A 19,494-nucleotide genomic window follows, 5' to 3' on the forward strand; every position below is an offset into this window, starting at 1 on the left:
TGCTAGCTATAATTCTGCTCTTATCATGTAATAAAACAAAATATACAGTTAGGTACCAGTATTATATGGTAATATTATTAACAGAGGAATACACAAATAAGCACAGATAGGTAAACTAGATTGTGGATATAAAAATTGTCCTTCTGTGACAACCCTATTTAAATGAAAATTCCACCATTAAAAACAAAAAAAACAAAACATGTTTTACGTGAATGTACACTACCGGTCAAAACACCCCCATTTTTTCCCTCACTTCTCCCCTTTAGCAATAAAGCACTTTGGGTCCAGCAGTCATGTAACCCTAGTAGTACAAAATCCAATGTAGTTTTGTCTTCCTGTGTAAAAAAAAACAACAAAAAACTGCCAGTGCCCTTTAAAGAAAACAAATGGACTAAAATGTAAAAAAAAAAAAAAAAGTAATTTTATTATTGTGACAACTCTGAAAAAAAAATATGTTGTTTGAAAAAGAGGTTGTGAAATTCAGATAATTTTAGCTATTAAGAGTATTAAGTATTTTCTTTAGAGAAATTACAGATAAAGCCAGAGAGCAGTGAGTACTGTTACCTATACTTTCAGAATACTCTGTAGAAAAAGGTCTGACTGACCCACATGGCAACACCTTTTATCTCAGTATAACATTGTCTCAGTCTCAGTTAAGTCATTGCTAAGATAAGAACATAAAAAACAGCTTGTCTGGGCCATACAGCCCTGCTACTGGACAACTTAAAATAGGGTGTTGTAGAAAGTAGATAGGATGTGGGTAGTACTAAAGTATTAAAAAGGTGAAATCAGTTCTATTTGCGTTCATGGCGTACTAATAATATGAGCAGATCCATACTTATATTTCCATGAACACCACATGTAAAAACAAGCACACTCCTATACATTCATTTGTAGAGTAAACGAAACAGTCAAATCTGTCTTGCAGATTTTGTTATTAAGGAGCTTTTCACAAACCAAGAAATCTCAGTTTATCTCAGATATTTTTAACCCAATGTCTAGCCTGTCCATTACGAGAAGAGTAGAGAAACAGTATTTATCTTTGGGTTCAGTTAGTGAACTATTACACACTATTAAACCCATCTGAAATTCATTTTTTACATTTCAACCAAAGAATTATAATGTAAAGTAAAAAAAAAAAAAACAATTATTGATATTTACCCAATGATCTAGCTAACTGACTAGGTGTGCTGCAATGGGAAACAGATACAATTGTATTGGATTGGGGGGTCACAGTGATCGCTTGCATTTAGCTCTGTGATTCTAATAGAGTAAACATAGCCATTGATATACATGCCATATATACATAATAATTGCTCACATATGTGTGCACATCTTTTATTTGTTTGTTATAGTCCTCAGACTCTGTACACTTGTGAGGTCGGTGAGCGAGAGCTGAAGTTCATGTTGATGCTCTTGTGGCCTCAATGGTGACTTTGTGCTGAATTTGTTGCAGCTGTTGTGCTGTGTGATGTATGGAGGCAGCTTTGTCTTTGCTGAGCCAGGGCTGTGACTTCTGTCTGGTATTTTGCTTGCTTAGTTCAGTTTTTTTTTTTTTTATTCGAATCAAGCTGAATTCCACTTGATTAACCAGGACTAATTACACCCTTGGTTATAAACAGTGGTCTTTCAGCAATACACACAGAATGTTCAGAAAAATTATATTGTGTATCTTAACAATAGGGCTGAACAACAAAACAATATCAGCATGTATTACAATAGAATATGTTTTAGTGATAGTAATATGAGTTTGTAACACATTTCTGATATCGTACTATATTAGGGTACAAAAAAAACACCAATCAAAAGTTTTTGGCAGATTTCCTGTGGCTTTTATATGGTTAATATTGATGTTGTGGTATATAGGCTGAGATATAGAAATCTATCAGATTTGTACATCTTATCCAGCTCAAAACATTGTTGTTTTGTATTGCTTGTGTGTAATGTATGTACAGTAAACATATTTCTTTAACTCTGTATCTCATGATCTTGCTTTGTGCTATGAGCGAATCTTTAGAAGTTGTGTAAATGACCTTAAAATAGTTAATTCTCAGATTGGGTCAGCTTGCAGTGAAAACCTCACCATTCCTTCTCGTCCATCAAAGCATCAAAAACTGTCCTTCAGTGTGTTTTTTTTTCTCTCTCTCTCTCTCTCTCTCTCTCTCTCTCTGTCTTCCTGTCTTCTCTCTATCTCTGTCTTCCTGTCTTCTCTCTATCTCTTTCTCTCTATTTCTATAGATCTCTCTATATATATCTCTATCTCTCACTCACTCTCTTTGACCCACGTTCACACCTGGTCAGATGAATAGTATCTGTTGTATCCTGTGTGATATCGGTCCAGAGAGAGGCAGAGTTACGTGACTGGATGGCAGAGCTGTTGGAAACAAACAGTTCCTGAATGCAAAATAACCAAAACACTTTGTTCTGAACATTTAAGTAATTGATTTTAACACCCTGTGCTGCCACTCACAATTCTCTCTTTTGCTGGCTTTTCCAGCCTGGAGGCAAAGTCCCTCTCCCATGGCCAGCGAGAGCTGTGCTTTAATAGTTTTTGTAGCGTTCTCCTCATGAGAAGCACTTGTCCATAATTAAGGGAGAATGCTACCCTGCCCAAATCAGGACCGAACTCTGCGGCACCACAATCCTCCCGCCACACCTGATTTAGTATTTTAACCAGATACGTACAGTATATACATTTGGTTGACATGCGTCTTGGGTTAATCAGCCTGAAATCCAATTGCTGTTTTGGTCAAAATATGCAAGTCCTCTTGTTCTGTGGCAACCAGTGGTTTATCTGTTTAGCCTCATCCTGTGCTGTTCTACATATGGTTGCTCTCTTGAAATTCTATTGAAGTAATATTTTTAAAAATTCATGTGTCACAGACCACTTCCTGAAATGGTTTGAGTGATCAAATTTAAGGATGTTAAATGTGTATTTGGGTGTATTTACACTTGCATTTTTATTCATCTAGACATAACCATGATACTAAAGAAAGATAAAGATAAAGAATTTGCCTGAAAGCCACCAAACTGCATGTACTCCTTCAGTTTTGGGTCCCAAACTCTAATCCATGGCCACACTGATCCACGCTCGTCTTTGTGTTGTTTTTTCATCCCTCATTTCTCCTGTTCACTTTCATGCGTTTTCACACACGCCCAAGACATAGAGTTACTGAGTTCTAACAGCCACCAAGCCACCTGCTTGTACATGTCAGGGCAAATAACTCTAATCCAACGCCATACTGACCCGCACTCAATACAATTTTTGTATTCTCATTTCCTATTTTTTCCCAGTTTAGCTACAGTATTAGTTTTTTAATGAGTGTAAAAAATTGGTTTTGGACCGTGATTTACAGTATCACAAATTACAGAATTGGAAATTTGTTATATGTAGTGTTGTTGCCAATACACAGTACTAACTGCCACCCCTCTCCCTCTCCATTGGCAACCATATACTCCACGTAAACTTCCATTTAAACATCTCTGCACCAAACCTGGCCTGAACGATTGATAACTCCATCAAGAGATAAAATAAGGTTTAGTTTCCAATGCTCTTTTTTTCCTTTGAAAGGAAAGTTGGGTCTTCAGTTGGACAGAGTCTGGTAGGTGAAGCAGGTTCTTGCAGGATGGGTTAGATGGGGCTCTCACTCTTGTTTAAGGATGATTTTAATTTGTAGTGAAAAGCTTTCTCTTGGAAAAAGTGCACTCTTAAACCATCGGTGGGAAGATGAGAATGTGTGTGTGGCGATTGGGAGGTGGGGGGGGGGGGTTCTTATTCATAGCCACAGGCGACAGATTTGGGAATGTATTTTTATTTTCTTCACACTCCCTTGAATTATGCAAAACGGTTGCCAGATAGCAGCTTTTTTTAAATGGCCTTGCTGGTGTGTGTGTGTGTGTGTGTGTGTGTGTGTGTGTGTGTGTGAGTTTGTACAGCATGGAGAATTGGTGGAGTGATGCAGGGTGGCCTCAGGCCATAGTAAAATTAAGCGCACTGGTTAGTAATAAGCTTGTGTGTGTGGGGGTGTGTGTGTGTGTCTGTGTTCGCTTCGGTATTTCCAAATTCAATAGAACTGGGGTAATGCAGGATTGATCCTGTGCTACAACAAATTTGCTGGGCCTAATTGACTTGACTTCACCTTGACTTCAACACCAAACAGTTTAAATGTCGTCATAATAATCATCATCTTCATCATTGTATTGTATTAAATCTTGAGTTCACTTGAAGGAGAAGGGGGGTCTGATTTACAATGTTGTCAAAAGACAAAATTAATTTAAGCTTTTAATAACTTTTTAACAGAACTAAACTAATTTGATAATTAGTAATTATCTGTCTTAACAGTGTAGAACACAAGTGAAGAAAGATCTGGTGGCAGAGCGCTGCCATATTGAATGCATGCAGTGAGAGCAGATAAACACCAGTTTTAAGCTCATTTTTACACTCCAATTTTAAATTGGATTAAATTTTATTTATTAAATGTAATTAAAAATTATTAAAATTAAATTCTGTACAAAAAAGCATTCAGCATTACTTATCATGCTTGGTATCAGTATACCCTGTTTACTATGTTTTCGCAATCTGTCTGTTTTCCCGCTGAAAGATAAAAGCTGTACAAGAAGGCCAAAAGACTGGCTGCCTTTCTCTGTGAACATTTCAGATTACTAAATAACTGATCTACTGTGTCTGTCTCAATAAGGCATTAATTTAATGTAGTTCTGTCAAAATGTTGTGTGGTGCATTGTGGCAAGCTGAGTAATGTAACGGTGCTTTAGGGCTGCAAAAATTAGTCAATATACATGTCGACTAATCGCAAGTACTGGTGACACTCACACAATTTGCACTCAACTTGGCCTCCATAAGGTCTCCAAAAGTGCCCCAACACAACAGATTACACACTTCCTCACTAAATATCAACGCTTTCCACATTTAAAGGGCAATGTTCTGGACATTTGAGGGGCATTTAAATCCTTTGTTCAGCTGTTTCTATCAGTGTAAAGCGAAGACAGAAAGCTAGAAACAGCAGCCATTCCCACTGCAAGCAGAGATGGGGGTCATGGCAGAATTAATCGTTGACTAATCGAATATTCTAAAAAAAATAATCGCCAGATCAGTCGACTACCAAAATCATCATCAATTGCAGCCATGAAGTGCTTGCGTGTGTTCTGTGGACTTTGGTATTTTGCAAATGTTCTTTTAAACTGTAAAACATATATTTTAATATTTTTTTTCTCTCTGTTTTCCTTACTTCTCTATCCTTCATTTCAAAATAAATGATCCCAGCTAAGTTTTGTAAATGTAATTTCATGCTAGATTCCATAAAATTCTAAAACAATAATTGCGGCAGTAATTTTGCAGTGGAAACTGTTTTGCCTGATGTGTACAAGATATGGACAAAAGTATTGGGACCTCAGCTAATTCATTGTTTCCTTTGGAATCAAGGGTGTTAAAAGAGTTTATTCTACTTTTTTGGAGTAAAGGTCTCTAATGTCCATCAAAAAGTCTTTCTATTAGATTTTGTAGGAGCGTTGCTGTGAGGATTTGATTGTATTCAGCAGCAACTAACAGCGTTATTGAGGTCCGGATGTGGCATGATAACATCCACAACTCATTCCACCTGAAAGCACTGGATACCATCATTCCAGAGAATACAGTTCATTCCACTGCGCCACAGCTTATACCCCTTTAGCTTATGTCTGGCATTAAGTATGGTGCCAATTCTATTGGCAGCACTTTTCTACAGGGGCTAGACAATCTGTGTGTTTGTGTGTGTGTGTGTGCATTTGCACATCTGTGTCAGCAGCAATTGGTGCAACTTAAAGTAGCTGAATGCATTCATTAGAAGGGGTGTGCAGAAATATTAAATCTACACTCTCTTTCCCTGATTATATGTACTGTATATACAAAATATTCCTCTAATAAAACCCACACTCATGTACAGAAGCATCAGTAAAGGAGTGCATGACGGCCTTTGTGGCATTGGGACATTTGCATATAAATAACGTCATTTTGTTAGCGCATGGAGCTTCTGATTATGGCAGAACCGAAATGGCATGAGATCAGACTGCAATTAGTGGTGTCTCTGGTTTGCGCCGCACCTAGTGGGAGCTTCCATTGATTTCGAGGCCGCCCACCACCTTCTGTGTGGGAGCTGGTCCGATGTAATGATCCAGAGAGAGAGAGATACTAATGGCATTGTTTGCAAGTTGGTGGAAAAAAGCTAAAGTAGGGCACTTCTTGCTGGGTGTATCTATATTGTTTATTGGACAGCTGGCAATTTAACATTGCAGTATGTGCTGTGTAATAGAGATGGCATGATGCCACTCTTTTTTTGTAAATGATTTTCCTGTAGGAAAGTAGATTAATACGAAATCTAGCACACATTAAAAGAATACTTCATTAAAAAATTCTCATGAATATGATATAATCAGCCAAGTTGTGTTTGATAGTTGATGTGATTTTTTAGTTTACAATTTACAGTGTAAGATGCTAGGCTAATGTTGCTAACAGTCTCTGGACTAAAACTCTATTCAGAGCAGATTCATTTTAACAGGAGGGGAGGTTGGGTAATGTATTTTGTACGACAGAGTGTAGAATTTATGACCGGGATAAGACAGGATAAGATATTTCAGATGGGAGTGGCTACTCGATTTATGCACTGCCATCACCCACCTCTATGTTGGCTATAGACTATATGCTACATATTGTCTCACCTAAAGCTAAAGAAGCTTCACACCTCTGAAGAGGGTCATCTCATGGATCTCAGAATTGTACATTGTTTAACACCCAAGATTTGATCCAAGGTATCAGCACTATTTACAGCAAAACACCTCCTTGAGAAAAATGCAAAAAAAATGTTGTAGTCTTATCTCTTTAAATCAAGAGAGTTATTATTTATAAACATAAATATGGGTCTCTTAAGTGGGGTGAAGAATGACCTTGTACATATTTTGCAAGCTTATTTACTACCCTGGTATTTTATTGTGAATGTAACAGTAATTTTGTGGCAAGAAATGATAAGGTCTTCTTTTATTGGTTGGTTTATGGCACTGTTATTGTCCACAGAACTGTAACATAGTCTAGCTTAGCATAGTTTATTAGACTTATAACAAGAGGTTTTTTTTAATCTCTTTTATCCTGTCTTGATTTTGCATTAAATGTCCACTTTCTTCTTATCCTCTCTGACAGATTACAATGTAGATGAAGAAAAACAATGTTTCTCACTTCACCTGTCAGTAATTCTAATGTTATGGCTGATCTGTGTAAATTTGACTAGTGATTGCAATATGTAGCAATATGATAATTTGCAGCATTGATATGTTATCCATGTCTTGTGTGTTCTAAAGCAGTGTTTCGCAACCTTTTTTCTATCACGTCACCCTTTAACTATATGCGAGATGTCAAGGCACCCCAGTTTACGGGGGGGGGGGGGGGGGGGTTTGGGGGGTGCTGGCGCAGTACTTCAGGTGAGAAGGGGGGGGGGGTGCTGTTGCAGTACTTCAGGTGAGAACGGGGGGTGTTGCTGGCGGAATATGAAATATAATAGCGCGTCACAATTAGCGCGATTAGTGCTGTCTGTGATTTGGGACACACCCCGACACAAGCTGACTCTGGAAAGGAAATATGCACGTGAGGCGCAATATTTTGACGGCACCCCCGATGAAGCCAGACGGCACCCCAGGGTTGAGAAACACTGTTCTAAAGGACCTCACTGAAGTACCAGCCAACAGAGGCCAGCAGTAAAATGTAGTCCACAAGCTGACTCGCAGAGAACAGTTTTTTGCTCACTCTTCCACTCCTGTGATCATATAAGAAAGACATAGAGTTTGTCTGTAGTTGATGAGGTTGTCAGTGGAAAGGCTCTGTGTACTTTGTTTATTTGGGTTGGGTGTTTAACTGAGTTCACTGTGTTGGCTTTAGACATTAAGGGTCACAGTGATTTGGCACAGGCTCTGCATGACTGGCTCTAGAAACACACACACACACACACACACACACACACACACACACACACACACACACACACACACATACAAATGCTTACGCGTGCACACACTTACTGAGTAGGACCTTCTGTCAGCACCGGGGATCAATCGGAACGTGAACCTGGCTCTGCTTTTCCTTCTGCTAATCTCAGACACTCGAGTTTTGCTGCGAGCTGTCAGAGATGCGTCTGTCTGTCTGTCCACTTGTGCACACAGCTTGGCAGCTTGACAAAAGCAGTAAAATGTTTTGGGATTTTCTTTGTGTGCTTTCTCTCAGTGCTGCTTTTGGCTTGTGTAGTGTAGTGCAGTGTGGTGTGGTTTGTAATACTGCTGCCGTCCATGTTAAACTGCACTACACCAATACAAGATTTATTTTCTACTGTAAAATGTATTTAACTTAATAATTAATTAAGATTAAGTATTATTTAACTTCATGTTTGTTACCTTTCTCTCTTACCCTTCTCTCTTTCTTTTCTAAATTTTTATTTTTTGTTTTCTTCTTCTTTCTTTTGTCCGATTTCCTCCTACATCTCTCATTTCATGTTAAAAGCTCTCTACAGATTTTAGTAATTTTATAAAAGTCTTCATTAGAGATTGACCAATCAGTGTTTTTGGGGCAGATCACAGATACTGATCAAGGGCGGGACCAGATGCCACATGAACCTTTACAAACAAACCTGGATGGTCACCTCTAAAATAAAAAAAAATGGAAATCTAAGTAATCTAAGTATGACTGTAAAATGACTGTAAAATAAATGCCTTTTGGTGAGATATATGTGCAAATTAATGTCCAAGGCTGTTTTTTTTTTTTTTTTAAGCAATTGCGATTTTGTTTACTTAGATAGCACTGTTTCTTAGCTCTGCTACTCACTGTATGGGCTATTAATGCAGTATTAATCTGGTTAGTAAGGTTAGTTCTTTATTCTCTTTTTTTTCCACAAGTCATACAAATTCTACACGTTATAAACTGCAGAAACTTAGGAAGAAAGGAACTTGGGAATTGCTAAGCCTTTAGCCCAGACTGGCTGCTAACATCATGGCATTCTTTGACTGAGCCATAATAGTGATAACAGATAACAGATCTGCTGTAAACCTAAATCCAGGAATAAAATCTGATTGGTGGTACTTATTTCCAGATAGTTGTGTATTTTGCCTGAAAATACATAGCCAATTAAGTTTTTCTTTAGCAGCAGCTATAATACTTTTTAAATCACACACATTGCATTTTAGTATTTTCAATTAAATCAAAATTGTATTAGTAATTGTCTTCAACCAATTTACAGTATAATGAATTTTAAGATTTTACTAAATGAAACGGTTGTTTAAGACCCCAGTCACTGCCTACCCCTCCAGGCCCAACTCTAGTATAAAGTGAACTTTACTTGTGTTATAAAAAAATGTTGAGCTCGAGTCATGTGGGCGTCTTTGCGGACTGGCCGGTAAACGTGACCGATCATTCCTCACACTTTTTTGCTTGTGTGTGTGTGTGTGGTAGTGTGTAGTAGTTGTAGTAGTGTTTGTGTGTCTTGGTGGTGGAGCTTGAGGGAGTGCTGATAGGAGAGAGACGTGGGAGGGGTGTAGAGGTTTGAGGGGGTGGGGGTTGAATCGATTAGTTCCGCTGGCTTGGCTCCGGAGTTGGAGGACAAGGTTGCTGTGACCTGCAGCTAATGGAGCGTCACCATGCTCCTCAACCTGCTCCCTGCTACCACTCTTCTTCCTCCTCTTATTACCTTTACCTTGCTTTGCTGCGTTTCTGTCGCCTCAGGTGCTGAAAGGTGGTTTATGTCAAATATACGAAGTTATAAGGTGTTTGATTACCATGTAGTTAGAGATAGTTAAAAAGATAGTAGCCCAGATGAGAACACCACCCAAAGGAACTTTGCAGTACTTTGCAGAACCCATCTTCAGCTGTTTGACCTTATTCCCTGTATTGAATAGCAATTATTTCCACTGTATGGTGGAGAAAAAAAGTATATTTTCTGGTAGATTTTATTGATGTGGCATGATATGATTCTTTAGACTTTTACTTTTAAGTTACAAAGTTGGCTTAAGAAAAATGTAAAACCCCAAAACTATTATATTTTTTGTTAAGCATATTTTAGAGCTCATATTTCACAGCACATTATATTGAGATAAGAGCTTGTTATACTTAGTACATACTCCTTTTTATCATAGTTGAGCCTCACTTAAGAACATTGTACATGAGATAGCAATCTCCACTACTCCACTATGTAAAATAACTGTTTATATTGAGGTGAATGTGCTAGAATTTGGGTTTCTCACTATAAGCAATTGTGTTAGCACTTAGTTGTGAATGTACTGTTCTATGGTGTTTGGAAATGAAAAAGTCGTGTGGTTCTCCTGCCAGTAAAAATGTGTTTCTGTGTTTTAAATTGTTTCAGATATTTATAGTATGCTTTTATGTTCCAGACTGCAGACTGTAACCAAACTCTTTGATTTATCTTCTGAGAGCTCTCCTCATGGTTTCTGGCTGGGCTGTATTGTCCATTTAATGGCACCTTGAGGAAATCAGACTTCCCAAGTCTCCAGGAAGTTGCAGGAGTCTACCACATATCAATAACATAACATAACAGTTCTCTGATGGTCGCAGGTCAGATAAAATGTCCCGGAAGCTATAATAAGTAGGCCAAGAGTCAACATAAGCGCACAAAGGTGACAGACTGAGAGATTGGTCGTGCGTACTCATGAAGCACATGCAAAACGGAGAGAGTTCTGATTGGTCTTTTCTCTGCAAAAAATCTGAGTCACCCAACCTTTTTTTTTTTTTTTTTTTAAATCAAATTCTGTTTTATTAAAGATTTTTGGCACATACAGGACACAAACATTCCCGTACCCTTTTACCCCCTCCCTCCCCACAGCACCCCTCCCTTCAGAGCTGCATAAAAAAAAAAGAAAATTAGTAAATAAAAATCCCTTTACAGAAATTTCAAATATAAGCATATTTAAAGAAAAAAAAGAAAAAAGGGATCATTAGGGAATACATAAATAAAATGAATATGTGTAAGAAATAGATTTATACGCAATGAAGAAAAATAATAATAAATGCCTGCTGTATATTACATGTCTAAATTTAACAGGTAATGTTTCCAGCTTCCATGTTTTCCACAAATATTAAGAATGGTTGCCAAATTGTATAAAACCTCTGTACTGACCCTTGAAGAGTGTACCTTATTTTCTCCAGTTTAACATGATGCATAACCTCTCGGATCCTGTGGGCATAGGTTGAGGACTAGAGTCTTTCCACTTAAACAGAATGAGTCGTCAGGCTAACAGAGTACAGAAAGCCAGCATAGGACGCCAAACAATGCAATATAAAGCAAATAGTCCAGCGAGGTTTCACCCAATCAGTTTTTAATTAATTTTTGCCACTTTGGATGTCTGGGAAATCAGCTGAGACTTGGAATACTGTACTTAAAACACAGACTTGGACCTGGGCCTGAACTTGGACCATTAAAATATGCCTGAATCAGCGCCGATCCAGAGTCTGTGGATTATATCAGAATATTCAGTTAACAATTATAAAAGGATGTGATTTAAGTGCCTCAAGAATCTCTGCACAATACAACATATGACCAGAAGTTTCATTCCTTTGCTGGGAAAATGAAGAAATGAGGTGACCGGCTCTTCACCTGGCTCGCAATGTACGGAAAGAAAGTGTAGATTAAAGGCATGTCTTCCTTTAAATCATAGAGGAGAGCTTTAGAACATGAATATGAAGCGCGGCTGCGAGATGAAGGAAAATGTCACACAATTACTTCTGCCTTACAGAGTCTGAAGGAAACTCTCAGCTATTTCTGCTGCTCTGCTTTCACAGCACTGAGCACATAAAAGCCAAAACAGTCACATCCGTGGAGGCCTATTCACCACCACACGCTCAGGTTCTGCTTTCTTAAAGAGCAGCCAATCAGAGACGAGGAACAGCTCCAGAGCAGGAGAAATGATACTGTGAAGAAGACAAATGCTCACTCTTTCATCTGCTGTTCATTCTTCTCTGCCACTCTGTTGTCTCTGTCTTTTATTCATTCAGATTTCCTGCTGTGAATTCTTGCTTCTATACCCTGCTCAGTCTTTTACTCTTTGTGCAACGAGGCTTTGAAAGGGATGAAGGTGTGTATATGTTCAGTATATTGACAGAAGTATTGAGACACCTGCCTATTCATTGTTTCTTTTTAAATTAGGGGTATTAGAAATAGTTTATCCTGCTTTCAACAAGATTGCTGTGATGATTACTTTGCATTCAGCTTTAAGAGTGTAGATGAGGTCAAGATGTTGTATGAAATACCAAAATCCCTGTAATAAAGCACAGTTCCACTGCTCCACAGCTCAGTGCTGGGGGCTTTTATACCTCTCTAGCCCAAAAAAGAGTGAGGGGGGGGCAGTTGTCCACCCTAGTTGTAAGTTTCACAAATGTTCTCTGTTCAAATCAAAGGAAAAGCCAGTAAACCTGTACTTAGAAGTCTGCAACGTGTCTCAAAACACTGTCTTGACTAAGTGTGCAGGTTAAGAGCTTTATCTTTCAGACGTGTGAGTTGAGCCTCATTCTATTCAGTAATAAAAATGTTGCATCTGGCTTTCTCGGTCACGTGACATCTCGTTCAGTAGCTCCTCCATTTCCACTCGCTGTTTTGTTTACGTGGATCTTCATGAAAACGTACGCCCAAAGTGCAATTACGGTGCGTGGCATTGGACAAATAACTATTTTATTAAACGCAAGGTAATAAAATCAGAGAGGATCCCCCATAAAAGAGAAAATTACCCCAGGATCCCCTAAGAAACTAATCTGTCTCTTTGAAAGGAGTTTTTATCATCAGAACTTAGTTATTAATTATTCAAAAATGTAGTGTAGTGCATGTGTGTAGTGCATGTGTCCCTACTAGTAGTTTAAGGCACAATAACACTGTCTTGTGCCAGCTAAAGATTTTATCAGATACATTTTAATTAGATAACATTTGACTCCATGTATTCTTCTACTTATTTTTTGCACCTGTTGCTCGCCACTAGGGGTGGGCGATATGGCCCTAAAATAATATCATGATATTTCAATACTCTTGCCGATATTACAAAACACCAAATTAAAAAAATATTTAAAGAATACACTACTACAACAAAATGAAAATATAATTTTATTATTGCATATGACATAATATGGCACACCCCTAACTGAGATATTAAAAAAAAATACAAGAATTTATCAGCCTTGTAACAGAAGTCAATGATCCAGAATGTCAAGATACAACTAATGCACTCCAAATGTCTTCATATATCCAGAATTAAAGTAAAATTTTTGATACTGGACAGATATGATCTGTCTCTAGTAGATATTATTTAGGGTATAATATTGTTCATGATATTCAAAAATGTTGGCAATATTATCGCGTACCATACATAATGGCATACCCCTACTCGCCACTCCAAACTTATTGATGTAGCTGCTCCCTAATTTAATGAAATGTAATGAAATCACACTTCTTAAACTCTGCAGAGGGTGTTTAATTTGAAATCATGGATACAAGAAATGTGACCCGTTGGAGAGAGAAGATAGACATAGTTGAATTTTTAGAAATTAAAAAAACTTGTATATTAGGAGAAGTGTTTTAGTTTGTTTTATGTAGGACTTATTTTAAACTTTTCCAAACTTAAGCCCAAACCTCCCAAAGAAAAGAAAAGAAAAGAAAAAAAACAGCAGGTCTTATAGATTCTATATGTCTTTTACATTTGCCACAGTCAGATGCCAATCAACATAAGCTAAGCATTATTATTGTAAAGCATGCAGTATTTTTCTAAACTTGTAAAACATTAATACTAACTTGGTTCAGTCTTGAGACAGAATCTAATATATGATAAATCTGTTTATTCTCTGTATGACCTTAACATCTATGCTTTGACGTTTAGTCGGCATACGCATACTGTTACTGTTATTCTTAGTAGCTGTGTTGGAGGTTCTAGGTTCTCCTTTTTGGTTTTGGTTTCTTTTATGGTTCCTCTTCATCTTTGTCTTAACCTGAGAAAGTTTTTTTTTTTTGCCACTATTTAAAGCATTAACCCTGATCTCTCTAAAGCTGCACTGTGACAACAAGCACCATATAAGTACATTTTGAATGACTGTAACATTTCTCAAAAATGCTAAATTGATCATTAGACAGACCCCAGCAATGATTTCTACAGAATGCCACAAATGCCACATCAGAGTTTGAGGCTCATTTGCAGTCTGTGATATCAACATTGGCAGGGCCAATACTGCAGGGATGATTAACAAATGATCTAGCATGTAGCCCAAGCCTTTAATCTTAGTTTGGGGTAAACAGACGTGCTGACTGGTTTATTATCATTTAGAAATAATTGCTAACTCAAAAGAGGCAGACCCGTGCATGCGTGTGTGTAAGTGTGCTGTGTGATGGAAATGGACGTATGCATGCGAGTCGGGTGGGTGGTTTACTCCTATATTGCATAGAACGGTTTAGTTATAATATATTATACTGTGTGTCAGCTTTATGGAATAGAGTATGTACGTGTTTATGATGGCTGTAAATAAGTATGGCCTGTAGAATGTGTGTGTGTGAAAGAGATGGCACTGCATAAATTCAGCTTGTTTGTGCAGCACTGGAATAGAATTAATTTAGTGTGCTGTAAAGCACTCTTACTCTGTCATACACACACACAGTCCAGTATATTGTATATTGTTGAAGCACTAATGCATCCTGTAGTCTGTGAGGAACACTGTGTGCTTGCTAAAGTGATTCTGTCATTCTTAATGTGATTTCCTGTGTAACAAGCTTTCTAAAAATCTATCATTAGCTGGAACTTACACCTCCAAGTGCAGAATAGAGTGAGTCTGTTACATTTGTATACATTTGGTCTGGTTAGTTTCGGTTTCACACTGCAGTTTAGTGAAGGCACCCCAGTGTACTTAACTTTCGCATGTTTTATTTTACGGCATTTTTTACAGCATTTAGCTGACGCTCTTATCCAGAGCGACTTACAAGGTTATTCCTATTAGAGAGTTGGGTCAATGTAGTGTTAGGAGTCTTGCCCAAGGACTCTTATTGGTGTACCACAGCATCCAGTCACCCAGACCTGGAACTGAACCCCAGTCTCCCACATGGTAGCTCACTGGTAGGCGGTGGTGTTATGCACTACACCACACCAACCAGTACGTAGGATGGATCTCCTTATCCTCAGCATTGATTTGTTTGTAGAATACCATCAGTTTGTCAAGATGCTTTTCCAAAATCCACAAGTACATTAGAATCATACAGGAGAATAAGTGTAACAGAATACAATTGGATTCCTTTTAGATTATAAATAAGAGTTCATCTACAGTTACAGTAGATACAGGAGTCACCAGAGTAATCTGTTGCATTAATATTGCTGCGTGTTGCACATACACATGAAGGGCAGTCATATTTTTGGCATAACACCATTTTTATTATATTGTTGTATGGGTGACAATAGATACAAAAGTGTTTTCATACCGCAGATGAGCTGGAACATGATTCAGTTTAAGTCCACCTCTTTTGGTAGTTAGGTGTTAAAGCACCCTAAAAGAGGTGGGACTCGGCCTAGGTTAGTAGAACCATGGTCCGGTTAATTTGCTGTATGAAAATGCTTTTTGTTTTTTGGACCAGATAGAGAAACAGTTAATTTTGGACCAATTACAAGAAGTTGTAGGTGTAGTTTTGAAGTTGTAGTGGCAGGTTGTCTTCACTAATTAAACAATTAAAAAAGAAAAAGAAAAGGTGTTGTATTTGAAATAGTCTTCCCTTTCTGTGCAAATCATGGAGCAGTATGGTGCACACCAGCTTATGCTGGTAATTTATATATATATATATATATATATATATATATATATATATATATATATATATATATATATATATATATATATATATATATATATATAATTTTATTTCTATTTTTTTTTTCTTTTTTTTCCCTCAAGTTACACAGCCAATTACCGAAACCACTCATTAGGCCCCCCTCTATCACTAGTGATGCCGAACACACCAGGAGGATATAAAGTCAGCCACCGCCTCTTTTCTAACTGTTGCTGATGCAGCATTGCCAAATAGCATCAGTAGCGACTCGGTTCCAATACATCAGCTCACAGATGCCTTGTGCTGCGGACATCACTCTTTGGAAGGATGTGGTGAGAGCGTGCTATCTACCCACCCAGAGAGAGCAAGGCCAGTTGTGCTCTCTCAGGGCTCCTGTAACTGATGGCAAGCTACATGAACAGGATTCGAACTGGCGATCTCCTGCTATGTGGCAGCGCGCTGGACCACTTGGAGTCCATGCTGGTGATGACTGTATGTATTGTAACTATAGATTTATGCTTATTTGTGAACAAATAAAAGCAATCAGAGAGTAATCTGTTACGCTCACTCTGTTTCGTTAACTGGAAGAGAGTTGGCTTCTGTCAGAGAGACAGAATTTGGCATGACACTCAGAACGGCATCTCGCTGAATTGACAACATGCCACTGCCTGACCCATGCCCTTTTATCAACCAATCAGTGTCAAGTATAGGGAGACACAGCCCACATAGGTTAAAATGAGAGAATAGAGCAAAGTTATTTCGTTCACTCACCATAACAGCACACATGTATGCACCCTCTGAGAGGTTTGTGTGTGTGTGTGTGTGTGTACTAATTCCTGTTCACCTGTGCTGGGAAGCTGATTGACTGCTTGGATGCTGTCCAGCGCTGTGCTGCCAGAGTGTCCAGATGTAGCTGCAGGCTGGCTCAGAGGAGGCGCTTAGATATGCAGCAGATGTGCTGAGATGAAGACACAGATCACACAGCAGATGAAAGGATGCTGCTCAAATTATTTGTGGCATCATCAGGCATGGGATTACTTAATTTGCGATGGTACGACTGTGTTTCTATACAGCTCTGGAAAAATTAAGAGAGCACTTCAGTTTCTGAATCAGTTTCTCTGATTTTGCTATGTATAGGTAAATGTTTGAGTAAAATGAACATTGTTGTTTCATTCTATAAAGTACAGACAGCATTTCTCCCAAATTAAAAAAAAAAAAATGTTATTTAGAGCATTTATTTGCAGAAAATGAGAAATGGCTGAAATAACAAAAAAATTTCATGCATCTTGTTCTCCTCCACCAGTCTTACACACTGCTTTTGGATAACTTTATGCCACTCCTGGTGCAAAAATTTAAGCAGTTCAGCTTGATTTGATGGCTTGTGATCATCCATCTTCCTCTTGATTATATTACAAAGATTTTCAATTAGGTACAATCAAAGATTTGGTTAAGGATTTGCAAGCATATTTATCACCCTGTTATTTTACCTCAGAATAAAGCGCACTGTTCCTTCTTTTATGGGAAAAATTATGAGCTCTGTCTGCTATGATTGATTGGCAAGTTTATGACACTGCAGCAGCTCACAGGAGCCAAGTAGGATAGCATAGTAAATAGTGATGCTGGGGTTATCTATTGGAGGAGATTGTAGCCAGTCAAGTTATTTAGCCTTTAGCCTAGCATCCACTTATTTTATTTGTTTGAGGTCCTCTTCTTGATGGACACTGACACTGAAAAAGCTGTGATCACAAGGCCTTCTTCTCTTAGCAGCCTGTATTCCCAAAACTAGGGTCTGGAGGTGATAAGCTGCTCATATTCTTCTAAAATCACTGTCGCTTTTTACCTCCTATAACCTATTTGTTTCTATTTTGGATGTATAAACATAACACTTACATACTGTGATGTAAAAGTTTGAAGATTTTGAAATCAGATCGTTTTCTAGTTCTGTTTTAATTCTGTTGGATTCTCTTTTGAAGGAAGAACAACAGAAGTTGAGAATCACAGTTTGTCATTTCTATTTACTGAACACTCATTATACCAAGGTAAAAAAACAATTCTATCCACATTAGGATAAAAAAAGGAAGAAAGTCTTTTTGAAAGTGTGCCACCCATGTCGCCTCTGCTGCCCCAAGAGATAAAGGAAGCTTAAAGCAAAGACATTTGAAAATTTCACTCGAACGTTCTGCTCCTGAACTGCTCCATCGCTGCTGCTGCCGCCCTCTGGCAAGCAACACAAACAAGAGCCGGGAAACTGGAATAAAATATCCGAAAAAGGTCAAAAAACCTCAGAGAAAGAGAAACATTAGACCTGCCTGAGGTTTTGTAAAACGAGCATCAGAGACGCTTTCTGCACCACCTCCCATCTAGAGATAGGAGGAAAATGTCACAAATTTGCATTTTCCATTTAAGAAGGGAAAAAAAACAGTCCTAAAGGTGGCAGGAGCTAAACTCAGAAGAAAGTTACGGGACTTCTCCATTCACAGAAATATTGCCTTTGGTAAAAAATAGACTGGTCTCTAAAATAAACAAAATAAATAAAGTTAAAGGTACAGTACAGGTCATTATTATTTAAAAAAAAAACTAAAATACAATTATTGTACATATCGTACGCGATAATATCGCCAACATTTTTGAATATCGTGAACGATATTATACCCTGAAATATTGTGCCACATCAGCCATTTTTTTTAATACCTTGGTTAGGGGTGCGCCATATCATATCGTATGCAATAATAAAATTTAATTTTTCGTATTTTAATTTTGTTGCAGTAGTGTATTCTTGAAATATTTTTTTTTGCTTAAGTGTTTTGTCATATCGCCAAGAATATCATTATTGCAAAAATACCATGAAATATTGTGATATTATTTTAGGGCCATATCGCCCACCCCTAATACAGATTTTGTTAAATGAGTTTTTTTTTTTTAATCTATCTGCCTACCTACCGACTGACTGCCCAGGGCTAGGCGATATGGATCAAATCTAATATCTAGATGTTTTTTAGCTAAAAAAGGCTATATACAATATCTCTATTTTTATCGTCCCATAAGGAATAATTACAAATGATAACAAAAAAGGCATCTAATTTTATACAAGCACTTTTATTTACATTTATTAATATAGATAAATATGAGATATATATTCTAGAGATGGAACGATCAGTCGGCTATGTGTCTGTATCAAAAACTATTGTCTTGTTTTTGATCATGTTTAAAAAAATATTGATGATTCTTAAAAACTATATATCATCCATTCCTACTACCTGCCTACCTACCTACCTATATAACTACCTATGTGTTTTGTTTTGTTTTTTTGTTATATTTGAATATAGGGCCTATACACTGACATGCTAAATGTTGTGATTGAACAGTATTTAAGTTAATCACAATAAAAATTTACCTCAGGGAAACACTTGGAAACACTCACACATCAGATAAGTTGTGAGATGCCATCTTGTGAGTGTGGCTGAACACTGGAAAGTGTGCTAATGGCAAGGTAATGTAAATTATTGATGGAATAAGAATGGAGAGAGGCCAAAATACTAATCCTCATAAACAGTTTGTTGTAATAATGCACAAAAAAAAAAAAAATTCGATGAGTGGGTCCCTTGGCATAACCAGCAAGCTGATTGGCTCTGGATTTCTGGTACAGTTAGTGGCTGGCCTCCTCATTGATCATGTC

The 19,494-nt window shown here is 37.7% G+C and overlaps 1 protein-coding gene across 1 annotated transcript in view; it reads left to right on the forward strand.

Moving 5' to 3' along the window:
- The window catches only part of ppm1lb (protein phosphatase, Mg2+/Mn2+ dependent, 1Lb), a 129,645-nt gene that overhangs the window by 935 nt on the left and 109,216 nt on the right, over positions 1-19,494 (forward strand). The window lies entirely within an intron of this gene.

This window comes from Astyanax mexicanus, chromosome 4, assembly GCF_023375975.1.
Source record: "Astyanax mexicanus isolate ESR-SI-001 chromosome 4, AstMex3_surface, whole genome shotgun sequence".
In the NCBI taxonomy this organism is placed as follows: domain Eukaryota; kingdom Metazoa; phylum Chordata; class Actinopteri; order Characiformes; family Acestrorhamphidae; genus Astyanax; species Astyanax mexicanus.